General features: G+C 49.9%; 1 long non-coding RNA gene across 1 annotated transcript; it reads right to left on the bottom strand.

Annotated features, from left to right (window-relative positions):
* Positions 1-1,308: 1,308 nt before the first annotated feature.
* Positions 1,309-3,440, bottom strand: LOC121272885. The gene is made up of 4 exons (XR_005941918.1): positions 3,427-3,440; positions 2,341-2,362; positions 1,685-1,724; positions 1,309-1,382 (listed from the first exon to the last, which is right to left on the bottom strand). It is a non-coding gene; the product is annotated as an uncharacterized LOC121272885 (long non-coding RNA).
* Between the last annotated feature and the right edge of the window lie 7,800 nt (positions 3,441-11,240).

Below are 11,240 nucleotides of genomic sequence, written 5' to 3'. Positions count from 1 at the left end.
TCCTCCGACAGTGCGGCGCTCCCTCAGTTCGGACCCTCGGACAGTGCGGTGCTCCCTCAGTATTGACCCTCCAAGAGTGCGGCGATCCCTCAGTACTGATCCTCTGACAGTGCGGCGATCCCTCAGTACTGACCCTCTGACAGTGCGGCGCTCCCTCGGTACTGACCCTCCGACAGTGAGTGCTCCCTCAGTACTGACCCTCCGACAGTGCGGCGCTCCCTCAGTACTGACCCTCCGACAGTGCAGCACTCCCGCAGTACTGACCCTCCAACAGTGCGGCACTCCCTCAGTGCTGACCCTCCGACAGTGCGGCACTCCCGCAGTACTGACCCTCCGACAGTGCGGCACTCCCTCAGTACTGACCCTCCGACAGTGCGGCACTCCCTCAGTACTGACCCTCCGACAGTGCGGCACTCCCTCAGTGCTGACCCCCCGACAGTGCGGCTATCCCTCAGTACTGACCCTCCGACAGTGCGGCGCTCCCTCAGTACTGACCATCCGACAGTGCGTCACTCCTTCAGTACTGACCCTCCGACAGTGCGGCGCTCCCTCAGTGCTGACCCTCCGACAGTGCGGCACTCCCTCAGTACCGACCCTCCGACAGTGCAGCGCTCCCTCAGTACTGACTCTCTGATAGTGCGGCGCTGCCTCAGTATTGACGCTCTGACAGGGCAGCACTCCCTCAGTACTACCCACTAAGCCATAGGTCACAGCCAAGCCTCTGGATCTAAAACAGCTTCTCACTTGCAGTCAAGGTCAGACCAAGCAGCAGGCATGCCGGACACTGGTCTCCTCAGAATGTGTTGTGCCCATAATCCATTTTGTGCTGGTCCTTTCCTTCTCTCTAGATTCACACCATCTATGTTGACACCTCCCAACTCCACCCACCAGCTCGCTGCGGGGTTCGGTTTCTGGCCTTCAAGCCTCCACCTCGCCTACGAGTGAGTGGCAGCAGGTCAAACCATGGTGTCCTTCACAATCAAACTCACCTTTCCCGCTGGTGAGGGTGGGGGGGGGTGGTTTGGAGCCCATCCTGGCTGATAGACCAACCACACCCCCTCCCCCACCGCCCCACCCACCCTTCCCTCATCCAGAGAAGGAGGGGCTGATTTTAAGTTGAGCAGCCACCAACCCTATCCTGAGCCCGCTGCTGAAGTCAGGTATTGCAGCACAGACTGGGGTGCGGATGGTACTGACAGCTCAGCAGACCTCGCCGAGGTACCGGTAACCACCGAGCGACAGGGCAGTCGGGAGCGGTTTGCGGAGGGTTTACTCAATGGAAACACTGTACCTGTGGAAACCTGGTAGGCTTGGGTCTTTCCACGTCAGAGGAAGCATTCCTTTTATAGGCATCCATCAAGTTGTTGTGGTGCTGGGTAATTCTGGGGGAGGTGGGAAATGAGAGCAGAAAGTTAGAGTCCGATCGCACAATTAATCATCAGCAGCTTCAGTAGCCTCCCGCCCATCCGATGCTATCACTTTAAGAAAGAGCCTGCATTTCTATAGCACCCGTCACGTCCTCAGGATCTTCATAGCAATGAAGTACTTGATTTGAAGCGTGCTCGCTGTTGTAATGTAGGGAATGAGACAGCAATGTGGGCACAGCAAGCCTCCGGGGTTCTGTCCGAAGGTGATGTAGGTTTTCGCAATGTTTACACACAATGGTTCCACGGGAGGTTATTACCTTCTGAGGAAGTCCGCAAATCCGTCAGCAGTCCCGAGATCTGGAAGAAAGAAGTGGATGTCTCAACGAACCAGCAGGATTGCCTCCTGTAAAATCGTCCAACTTGCACAGTCCTGAGCAAGGCTACTCTCTGTGAGCGAACAGGGAGTTACACCATCTGCCCGGAATCGAGTGAGATTGACATATTAGACAGAACTGGGAAGTACCTGCTACACTGTCCCCATCAAACACTCCTGGGGCAGGTACAGCACGGGGTTAGATACAGAGTAAAGCTCCCTCTACATTGTCCCCATCAAATACTCCCAGGACAGGTACAGCACAGGGTTAGATACAGAGTAAAGCTCCCTCTACACTGTCCCCATCCAACACTCCCAGGACAGGTACAGCACGGGGTTAGATACAGAGTAAAGCTCCCTCTACACTGTCCCCATCAAACACTCCCAGGACAGGTACAGCACGGGGTTAGATACAGAGTAAAGCTCCCTCTACACTGTCCCCATCAAACACTCCCAGGACAGGTACAGCACGGGGTTAGATACAGAGTAAAGCTCCCTCTACACTGTCCCCATCAAACACTCCCAGGACGGGTACAGCGAGGGGTTAGATACAGGCTAGCATGGTGGTTTGAACTAAATTGAAATCAGGTTAATATTTACCTGATTTGCGACATTCCTTCAACTGTAAAAGAAAACTGTATCATTACTGGGAACATTACATAAATCTATGCAAGGGCAATGGAAGCCTCTCCATAACCCTATATCAATCCCAAAGCTAATCCCACTGCCCCACACTTTCCATAGAGCCTTGTATCAATCCCAGACTAATCCCACCTGCCCCGCGTTTTCCCCATAGCCATGTATCAATCCCAAACAAATCCCACTGTCCCATTCTCTCCCCATGGCCCTGCATCAATCCCAAACTAATCTCACTGTCCCGCTCTCTCCCCATAGCCCTGTATCAATCCCAAACTAATCCCGCTGTCCCACTCTCTCCCCATAGCCCTGTATCAATCCCAAACTAATCCCACTGTCCCACTCGCTCCCCATGGACCTGCATCAATCCCAAACTAATCCCACTGCCCCGCTCTCTCCCCATGGCCCTGTATCAATCCCCAAACTAATCCCTCTGCTCCACTCTCTCCCCATAGCCCTGTTTCAATCCCAAACTAATCCCCCTGCTCCACTCTCTCCCCATAGCCCTGTATCAAACCCAAACTAATCCCTCTGCTCCACTCTCTCCCCATAGCCCTGTTTCAATCCCAAACTAATCCGACTGCCCCGCTCTCTCCCCATAGCCCTGTATCAATCCCAAACTAATCCCTCTGCTCCACTCTCTCCCCATAGCCCTGTTTCAATCCCAAACTAATCCCACTGCCCCGCTCTCTCCCCATAGCCCTGTATCAATCCCCAAACTAATCCCTCTGCTCCACTCTCTTCCCATGGCCCTGTACCAATCCCCAAACTAATCCCTCTGCTCCACTCTCTTCCCATGGCCCTGTATCTTCCACTGTTTCAGGTTTCTATGCAACATTCTCTGAACAGGTGCAGTTACCTCTGCCTCAGCCACTTCCCTGTGGCAAACCATTCCATGTTCTAACAACCCTCTGTGTAAAGGAAGCTATCCTAATCTCCCTCATTACTCTCTCGTGTCAGGGTCAAAGCATGTAAATAGAAAACTACGTGATAAACGTATGAATATTTATTTGTGCAGAGGGGAGATGGAGAGTTTATCTGAAGTCTTACCACTTGCTTTGCCATTTCCTGTGCTGGTTCAGTTGAGTTATAGAAATTCACAAAACATCCTTTGGGATAACCTGTGAACAAAGAGGGTTAAACACATACAGTTTTTACCGAGGGAATAAAATTTCCATGCATGCTCTTTGGTCCAAAAGAAACCTCTTACTTCTTAATCTTACATCTTTTGTGTCAACTTTTCCCATTATAAATTCCTATCTCGTTCTTTGAGGGAGATCCTGTGATGCAATGGTTAATGTCCCTGCCTCTGAGCCAGAAGTTCTGGATTCGAGTCCCGCCTCGTGACCGGATGGCCAAGAAAGGCCCATTCATAAAGCGGCCAAACAGGTTGGGTATCAACCCGCAAATCCTTCCAACACACGACAGCGGCAGGCAGTGAGAGCGGGAGAGATTCCCGGTCAGCCACGTGATTGGCAAGAAAGTTGGAGCCTCTACCATCACGATCTGTGGCTCTGGACTGCAGTTGGCATGTAGAAAGTGCAAGTTGCCACAGCAACTTGGGCTGCCTGAGTGAACTGTAACACACCACTACCATATCTTTGTTCATGATGGAAACTTTCTATGTAAACCTGTCACTCTGTAATTACACCCTCCTTCCAGTGGGGGTGCTACGGTGTTTCGGGTTTTGCAATTTCCAACTCACCAGCCTGTGCTGTGGAGAAATTACTTCTATAAATAACATGTCCAGCTCTGCTTACCTCTTGCCCTCTGAACCATTTCTCCGGGGACTACAATACGGAAAAGAAGCTGGAACTGAGGGAAAAAATGGCCTTTGGACCATGGAAGCTCATCCCTCTAGTAACTCCCTCAGCCCAGCACCCAATTGTGCCCTAAAGCCTCCCAGCCTATCAGATGGTTCCCATACAGAAAAACAGAGGGCTAAGTGGAGACTTGATAAAGGCGTTTAAAAAATCATGAAGCATTTAAGACAGGGTAAATAAAGAGAAATTGTTTTGAATGGCTGACGGGTCAATTGCCACAGTAAATGGATTTACGGTGATCAACAAAAGCAACATGAGCGGAATTTTGGGCCAGTGGGATTTCATGGTCCCGCCAAAGTCAATGGACCTTTGAATGGCTCGCCGCATTTTACGGTCCCTGCCCCATCTGCAACAGGGCCATAAAACTCCCCAGAGTACAGTTGACGTTTCGAGTCCTCATGACCCTTCAACATCAAATGTCAACTGTACTCTTCTCCGCCGATGCTGCCAGACCTGCTGAGTTTTTCCAGGTATTTCTGTTTCTGTTTTTGTTTTGGATTTCCAGCATCCGCAGTTTTTTGTTTTTATTAGGGAGTGAGACCAACTGGGTGGCTCTTTGGAAGAGTTGGTACAGACTTGATGGGCTGAACGGCCTCTTCTGTACTCACTGTTGTATAATTAACGCTTCTCAGTCTCTCTCTTTTTATCTATGTTTCGTGGATACTTTGCTGTCTCTCTCCCTCACTGTATTTGGCTCATTCTCTTTCTTTCCCTCTCTCTCTCTCTCTCTCCCCATCTCTCTCACTCCATTCTTCAATTTCAGTATCCCTACCTGAACACAATCCACACAGTATCAGGACTAAGATGCAGTTCTTCATCCCGAACGCCATAGTTGGAACCTTCACCCTCCTTTAATGAGCTTGCAAAACTTAAGTGCACCTCTTCACCCTGCAAATGAAAAGGGAACCAATATAAATTAATCAGGGTGAAAACAGAGAAGGCTGGAAATTCTCAGCAGATCAGGCAGCCACAGTGGAGAGAGAAATAGAGTCAACATTTCAGGTCGGTGACCTGTCATCAGAACTGGGAAAAGTTAGGGATGTAACTGGTTTTGAGCAAATTGTAAGTTAAGGGGAGCTGGTGGGAAAAAGAGCAAAAGGGAAGGTCTGAGATAAGTGGAGAGGGCAGGAAAGGTTAAATGACAAAATGGTTCATGGTGCAAACCCCCATCGGAGGCCCCAATCACAGGTTTTAATCCACAAGCCCCGATCACAGGCCCCAATCACAGGCTATAATCCACAAACCCCAATCACAGGCTTCAACCCACAAGCCCCGGTCACAGGCTATAATCCACAAACCCCAATCACAGGCTTCAATCCACAAGCCTCGATCACAAGCCCCGATCACAGACTGTAATCCACAAACCCCAATCACAGGCTTCAACCCACAAGCCCCGGTCACAGGCTATAATCCACAAACCCCAATCACAGGCTTCAATCCACAAGCCCCGATCACAAGCCCCGATCACAGACTGTAATCCACAAACCCCAATCACAGGCTTCGATCCACAAACCCCGATCACAGACCCCGATCACAAGCTGTAATCCACAAGCCCCGATCACAGGCTTCAATCCACAGGCCCCGATCACAGGCTTCAATCCACAGGCCCCGATCACAGGCTTCAATCCACAGGCCCCGATCACAGGCTTCAATCCACAGACCCCGATCACAGGCTGTAATCCACAAGCCCCGATCACAGGCCCCGATCACAGGCTTCAATCCACAATTACCCTTTAACCATTTCTTTTCAAGCCAAATCTATACAACTTGTCCTTGTATTTTAAACTTTTTAGCCCCAATATGTTTCTGGTGAATCTGTGGTGCACCCCTTCAAGGCTCATTTGACAGCACCTTCCAAACCTACGACCTCTATCACCAAAAAGGACAAGGACAACAGATAGATGAGAACAACACCACCTGGGAGTTTCCCTCCAAGTCACTCACCACCCTGAATTGGAAATATATCAGCCGTTCCTTCACTGTCACTGGGTCAAAAGCCTGGAACTCCCCCCCGGCTAATAGCACGGTGGGTGTACCTACATCACAGGGACTGCAGCGGCTCATGAAGGCAGCTCACCCCCACCTTTTAATTCGGGTTGGCCAATAAATGCTGGCCTTGCCAACGAGGTGTCATGTCCTGTGAATGATTATTTTTTTTTTAAAAACCCTCTGTTTAGCGGTGAACCTTTAACCCTCTCCCCTCCCACCCAGCTGCTGGGTGAGGACCCCTCTCCTCTCCCCATTCTTGTATCTACCACAAGGGCCTATGACGCGTGCACCAGGGCAGATATTCCACTACAAAGGCGTTGCAGTAAAGCCTGCCATGCTACCCTCCACGTGCGTTTTCCAAAAGTTGGCTGGCTGGGGTTTGGGGAGGAGTGGTGGGGTGGTTGTGATGGTGATCGGGGCAGGAAACCCCGGCTGGCTTCTCCCCTTTCCCCAACTGCCTCGACTCTAACCCACAGAACTTTACACACACGGTAGCTCTCGCCATCGATGGGCCAACGTCATCAGGTCTTGATTCAGTTTTCCGACATTTGTCTCCCGCAGTTTTTAATTGGTTAAAAAAAAGGGAAATAATGCAGTCCTTCCTGAAATGGAATCTTTTTAGAGATTGAAGTGTCTAAAATAATGCTGCCTGTAACACTCTGTTCAGTTCACCGGACTCGTTATTCTTTTGTTTTAATGCTAACTATTCAGTGCTGACTAACAAGGGCGACAAATGAAAAGTCCCTTGTGTCGTTTCGCCGCTGGCAGCAACCTGTCGCGACGATACCCCACCACTCGAGCAGGAAGTCACAGCCCTTCTGGGAAACAAACACAAACGGGATCCTGGCCTGTACAGGCAATCACAATCTCGAGCGCGTTGTCTGTTGCTCTCGCAGATGCGCACACACTCGCCGAGTCACCACACGGGTACACTTCAGCGTGAGACGGGAAGCAAGAACACTTTCTCGCCCCCGACACGTCTTTAGATTTTACCCCGGCTTCGATGAGGTATCGTGATGGTAGGGTGGCAAGGAAAGCTGCTAAGATTGGCTCACTGGCACATTGAATGAAAATTTGGCAGGCAGCCTCTTGCAGATCCCGGAGATGTCCCGAGAGGAGATGGGCGTGATTCGCTAAGACCCTGACTGCTGGGAAAAGTGGCAGAGGCAGAGTGAGAATAGAGAGAGAGCATGCGTGAACAAAACAACAGACGAAGACATCAGACCCACTCAACACTGTGGGGGTGGAAGAGTAAAAGCAGAGGTGCACTCACATGTACACAGGGCTTAATACCGAAAACTGTAAATTCAGCACAGAATGTGGCTGCCCCCGTCAAACACTCCCAGGACAGGTACAGCACAGGGTTAGATACAGAGTAAAGCTCCCTCTACACCGTCCCCATCAAACACTCCCAGGACAGGTACAGCACGGGGTTAGATACAGAGAAAGCTCCCTCTACATTGTCCCCATCAAACACTCCCAGGACAGGTACAGCACGGGGTTAGATACAGAGTAAACCTCCCTCTACACTGTCTCCATCAAACACTCCCAGGACAGGTACAGCACGGGGTTAGATACAGAGTAAAGCTCCCTCTACACCGTCCCCATCAAACACTCCCAGGACAGGTACAGCACGGGGTTAGATACAGAGAAAGCTCCCTCTACATTGTCCCCATCAAACACTCCCAGGACAGGTACAGCACGGGGTTAGATACAGAGTAAACCTCCCTCTACACTGTCTCCATCAAACACTCCCAGGACAGGTACAGCACGGGGTTAGATACAGAGTAAAGCTCCCTCTACACCGTCCCCATCAAACACTCCCAGGACAGGTACAGCACGGGGTTAGATACAGAGTAAAGCTCCCTCTACACTGTCCTCATCAATCATTCCCAGGACAAGTACAGCACAGGGTTAGATACAGAGTAAAGCTCCCTCTACACTGTCCCCATCAAACACTCCCAGGACAGGTACAGCACGGGGTTAGATACAGAGTAAAGCTTCCTCTACACTGTCTCCATCAAACACTCCCAGGACAGGTACAGCACGGGGTTAGATACAGAGTAAAGCTTCCTCTACACTGTCCCCATCAAACACTCCCAGGACAGATACAGCACGGGGCTAGATACAGAGTAAAGCTCTCTTTACACTGTCCCCATCAAACACTCCCTGGACAGGTACAGCACGGGGTTAGATACAGGGTACAACTCCCTCTACACTGTCCCCATCAAACACTCCCAGGACAGGTACAGCACGGGGTTAGATACAGAGTAAAGCTCTCTCTACACTGTCCCCATCAAACATTCCCAGGACAGGTACAGCACGGGGCTAGATACAGAGTAAAGCTCTCTCTACACTGTCCCCATCAAACACTCCATGGACAGGTACAGCACAGGGATAGATACAGAGTAAAGCTCCCTCTACACTGTCCCCATCAAACACTCCCAGGACAGGTACAGCACGGGGTTAGATACAGAGTAAAGCTCTCTCTACACTGTCCCCATCAAACACTCCCAGGACAGGTACAGCACGGGGTTAGATACAGAGTAAAGCTCTCTCTACACTGTCCCCATCAAACACTCCATGGACAGGTACAACACAGGGATAGATACAGAGTAAAGCTCCCTCTGCACTGTCCCCATCAAACACTCCATGGACAGGTACAACACAGGGATAGATACAGAGTAAAGCTCCCTTTACACTATCCCGATCAAACACCCCCAGGTTGGGGCCTCACCTGTCCTGGGGATCAGAATTTATCCATACTCCAAGGTGCCGCTCACTCAAACGTGCACAGTCAACTGCGCTCCCAGTTCACCTGTTTGTGCATCCCAGAAGGTGGACGGTACCTTTTTGAGCGAGCTGCTGATGTCAGAATTTGCAGCGTGCGTGTGCGGGTGGCTCCTGTTCCCATGACAACAGTCTCTCAAGGACACCAGTGGCCCTCGAACAACACATCTCTCCAGGAGGTCTGAATTCGGATTAAACGCTCTGTATGAACCTGAGCTGGGCAGCTAGGCCGTCCTCCCCCCATCAGTGAGCAACTGGTTGTTAGCTTGGCTGATGAACAATTCATTCATTTCTTCACGCTTTGTTCTGTCTGTTTTGGTTTCTGCCCATTCTTTATTACGATGGCTCAATTATCAGCACACATGACGGAGGAGGCTTGTGTTCCCTTGAAAGTAGAAGATTACAGGGTGAGCTGATTGAAGTATTTAAGATGATTAAATCATTTGATAGGGTTGTTAGAGAGAAACTATTTCATCTGGTGGGTTTGGGGAGAACTGAGCCGTGGGACAGAATCTTAAACTCCCAGCCAGGCCATTCAGGGACGAGGTCAGCAAACACTTCTTCACACAAAGGGGAGTGGAAATCTCAAACACTCTGCCCAGGCAGGCTGAGGTGCACTGAAATGTCAAAATTTAGATAACTGTTGGGCAAGGGTGTTTTATGGCTTGGAACCAAGGCTTATAACACAGGCCAGCCATAACTTGATTGAAGGATGAAACAGGTTTAAGGGGCTGAATGGCCTGCCCCTGATCAGAGTACCTAGAAGGCAAGAACAGGAGGACAAGCACATCTATATACGAAGGATGTGACTGCACTGGAGAGGGTGCAAAGTAGATTTACCAGGGTAAATCTAGCTCATGCATTTAGCATCTTCACAACCTCACTAGGTCCCAAAGCTCCTGACTCCAGCTCAGACCTGAGCTGGAGGGTCTGAGCTATGAGGAAAGATTGGATAGGCTGGGGCTGTTTCCCTTGAAGCAGCGAAGGTTGAGAGGGGACCTGATTGAGGTGTATAAGATTATGAGGAGCATAGATAGGGTAGATAGGAAGGCACTTTTTCCATTGGTAGAAGGGTCAATAACCAGGGGGGCATAGATTTAAGGTAAGAGGTAGAAGGCTAAGAGGGGAGTTGAGGAGAATTTTTTTCACCCAGAGGGTAGTGGGAGTCTGGAACTCACTGCCTGAAAGGGCAGATTAGTCATAAACTCTCGTAACATTTAAGAAGTATTTAGATATTCACTTGCGTTGCCATAGCTTCCAGGGCTATGGGCCAAACACTGGAAAATGGGATTAGTGTAGTCAGATCTTTGCTGACTGGCGCGGACACGATGGGCTGAATGGCCTCCTTCTGTGCTGTAAACGTCTATGAGTCTACACCACGCTCACTGTCACCTGTTTGAACTGGTAATTAACTCTGAAAGCATCAAGTTAACAGAGGTGGTTACATGGTGATTATAAAATGCAATGCATACACAGAGTAGCTCAGTTTTCAAGGTTGTGAGACATCATTTAGTTCATGTTTCCTCCTCCTTCCTCCCAACAGATTGATTTGTAACTTCCCAGACCTGACCAGAATCTCAAAAGAGGATTTACATGCATTTAGCATCTTCACAACCTCACTAGGTCCCAAAACTCCTGACAGCTAACATAGTGCTTTGCTGAAGTGTCGTCACTGATGTTTTAAAAGCTGCTTTTGCTTTGGAGAAAACAAGAAGGATCAGCTTCTTGAGTAAAGAAGACAGCAGCTCCTGAAGCTCCAGACCCAGTCCCAAAGCCAAAAGTGAATGAAAGTTGCTTCAAAGTCGCTCTACATTCTGAAATTGACTGACTGCAAGTTTTCCTTGAGTCCGTCTGAAAAGTAGTGCAGGGAGTCATCAATTGTTTCCCAGATCAGCACTGAGGGACCAACCACATAACCCGGATGCCATTTCAAGGACTCCACCATCTGTCCTTTACCCTTGAACCACTGACTTCAACCTTTTGGGAGAATTCCTTTTTTTAAATTCTTTTTGATGTGTGTATGTGTGTGTGTGTGCATGTGTGTATGTGTGTGTGTGCGTGCATGTGTGTGTGTGTGTATGTGTGCATGTGTGTGTGTGTGTGTGTGCGCGTGTGTGCGTGCATGTGTGTGTGTGTGCGTGTGCATGCATGTGTGTGAGTATATGTGTGTGTGTGCGCATGTGTGCATGCATGTGTGTGTGTGTGTGTGTGCATGTGTGTGTGTGTGTGTGTGCGTGTGTGCATGTGTGTGAGTATGTGTGT

Source organism: Carcharodon carcharias, chromosome 36 (genome assembly GCF_017639515.1).
Source record: "Carcharodon carcharias isolate sCarCar2 chromosome 36, sCarCar2.pri, whole genome shotgun sequence".
NCBI classification, from domain to species: Eukaryota; Metazoa; Chordata; class Chondrichthyes; order Lamniformes; family Lamnidae; genus Carcharodon; species Carcharodon carcharias.
The sequence above is the reverse complement of the archived record's forward strand: the minus strand, read 5'-3'. Positions and strand labels throughout refer to the sequence as shown.